The following is a 3,387-nucleotide window of genomic DNA, read 5'->3' on the forward strand; positions in this document are numbered from 1 at the left end:
ATAAGCATATGTTAGTCTATGACTGAATTAAATAATAATCACGGGATAAAATTATTATTAACTATTTTTAAAAATATTCTATCTTTATATAACGTGATTGAAAAATAGAAATTATTTTTTTATATATCGCATTATTAATTATTATTTGAATAAAGCGCCAAATCGACAGTCCTCGACACTAAATATATAAGCTTTGCCTTTTCAGCTTAGAGATTCGTATGAATAAAACCAGACAACCACGACGCCCTTGAGACGTACCTAGTTCAAACAATAAGCTCGGCGAATTCACCTCGAGTGAATCGATATTTCAATATTCTTCACTAGAGGCGCTGTTTTGCGACTTATTATTTATTTATTCTACATTATTCTGACGATAGTTGGCTCTCATTTATATATTTTTAAAATATCAATTATTATACTGACGATATGTTCAATTGGTTCCCGCACATATTTTTATTTAAGTATTTAAATACTTTCTATCTAATTTTCTTAGAAGGTAGGATTCAAATAATCGCCTACTATGAAGCTTTTGCCACTGATATTTTATGATATAACAATCTTAGAAATCAGGACATGATCTTCCAAACTGCAGAACCTACCTTCCATTGGTAATGCTAATTGGGATGGCAATAACAATATTTATTCTATTTTATTCATATATTGATAAATTCCAATTGTTGTGAGAGTGAGTTTAAATAGACGTTGTTTTATAAATTCTTAAAATATGGTTTTATTAGCGCAATCGGTGTAGACTGTAGTAATCTACTACTTTGTGTTTTTTATGAATTTGTATATATTTTTATTATTACGCTATTGTCACGTTTTAAACCTTTAATTTGTAATGTTGACTTTATATAAATACATCTGAATTTGAATCATGCACCAATCATGCATGTTGCATGATACATGTTACGATTTAGATAAAATACATTGTTTTTTTATAAAAATCTGTTAAGTATTAGTGTTTAATGCTAAAGATTTAAAAATGAACTTGGATGCCCCAGGCGCTGACAGATTTTGAGTCCCCCTCGCAATTGTTTTGAATGTGCGATATACCACTAGATATTTAGTGTGAACATAATATTATGATAAAACAATAGTTATGTTACCACGTTTTTTAAAGCTTTGATTTATTTATTATACTCAGTTCATGTAAAAGACATGTTATTATTTTAAGATTATGATACTTTCTGATGAAGTAACCACCTCATCTGCTTCATGGAAAACAGCCACTGTCCAGTGTCACCCAAGAGGTAGAACACTCTCTAAAGGTAGTCACAGAGGCCACTGTATGGACGAAATAGTTAAGTTCTGTAGTGGCACCACGACGCACATAACACAGAAGAATTTAATCAGCTTGAAGATGCCGTTATAGAGGAGTGGATTTGTCCAAGTTGATGTAATGCTAAGAAAGAATAAAATAATAAAATGTAAGTTTGATGCCTGAAAATTTCTTTGAGAAAATATTATATTAAAACGGTGATATTTTACGTGGCTGGGTTATTTATATCGAGTATTAGGTTTCCGGTTTTTTGGAAAGTCATAACCGGAAGTCAACTTTAAATCATAGCCTGAATTAAAATGTCCAACTTTAAAAGTTTTTTTTGTATAAGTATTTATGTTGTCTCGGATATAATCGAATATACTAGAGTAAGTGGTTTTGTTGACTCGCCAAACCTACTCGAAAGGGTGGGTTTCCATTGTCCATCAAGATTTACGCGAAACCAAACTTTGTACCATATCAGTCGTAGCGGTTCTAATTATTCGTAAAACACTTTTATTCGGCGCTCTTGTGTAAATTATAATATGTATTTCTCCACCGTTGATCCTTTTAATAATTCACCTGTTTCATTTAAACGCGCTATCTCCAAAATTATTTTTTTGTAAGTATATAATTTAATTATTCATTATTCTTCCTCATTTTTCTCACGTAATTTTCTTGTGTAATTTCTTTATATTTATGTTATTCTTAATCTCTATCTTGTTAGGCTTAACTATATTATAATGTATACATGGAAACTTTGCTGGTTGCAATAACTTTTCATTATTATATTTAAAATTTTTGTAATCAATATGTAACTGTTTGTTTCCTTAATAAATAAAATAAAAAAATAAAAGTATTATATAGGCACGTACTCAGTTAGAGTATCTTACTCTAATATAATTTTTGTCAATACTTTTTATTATGTTTTATCATCTGGTACACCTACAATGAAACAATAACCCTTGTAATTATAAAAACAATAAAAAGTGAGTAGTTAAAACAAAAATATAAACTGTTAAATATTTTATTAAATAATATAAATTATGATAGAAATGAGTTTATAAAGTAACATTATAATTAGATATTTAACCAATTTGTATGCAATCTGAGGAAGATATATAATATTAATATTTTATAGACATTTTAAGAAGCACTTTACTATCGATAAATAATTTATAATGTCCATAATCAATGGAAATTATTAAAAATTACAATGTAAAAATACTTCTCAGAAGCTGACTTTATTGAATATTACCTAGTTTTAAAAAACATGTGACAAGATTTTTAGGTAAAACTGGTTTTTTTATTAATCCACCGATATTAATTGATACATCTGCCCACAAAAGAATACATTTTTTATTCCATTTATTCCGGCCAATTGACAACACGCTTAGTATACGAATCATTGGATTATTATAATGTGGGTGTGAGACCGGCTGGAAAACTAACAATCTAGAGATACCTAACCTAACCTAACAATAATAATTATAATGACTACGATACAGTATTATGAATGGGTATTTTACTGAATGAAATTTCTAACGTGATAATGCTATCTATATGATCCGAAATATACATTTAAATGTTAACCGGAATAAATAAAATTATAACACGTACAATTACGTACACTCTACATCTCATTAGTGCGTAGCATTCTTGAATATGTGTCGATTGTCTGGTGTCCTAATGAGGTTTCCTATAAGCTTATTTTAGAACGCGTCCAGAAGAAATTTCTTCGGTGTCGTCATTTTAAGACATTTAACTATTTTCCTTTCGATAATTTGTCAAATGATTATTTTCCGACTGCCTTTCTACAAGGCATGCTTACTTTTCACTCGTAGGTCTCTTCTGCTCTTGAAACACTTTTGCCTGGTATCGCGAGGGATGTTTTCCAATCCTGTGGGTCTATTCTATACTTATCGAACACTAAATTGATAAATAGTATCAAACTTAGGGTAGGTTTGTATCAAAATATTAACACTTATTGTAACAATTACACGAAGCCGGTTTTTATTGTTGCAATAAGTGCGATATTTTAACAGCAGCAAGATAGGTGCTGTTAAAATATAGCACTTATTGCAACAATAAAAACCGGCTTCGTGTAATTGTTACAATAAGTGCTA

This window comes from Rhyacophila brunnea, unplaced genomic scaffold (genome assembly GCF_057557595.1).
Source record: "Rhyacophila brunnea isolate RB1 unplaced genomic scaffold, BYU_Rbru_1.0 scaffold_3, whole genome shotgun sequence".
NCBI lineage: Eukaryota > Metazoa > Arthropoda > Insecta > Trichoptera > Rhyacophilidae > Rhyacophila > Rhyacophila brunnea.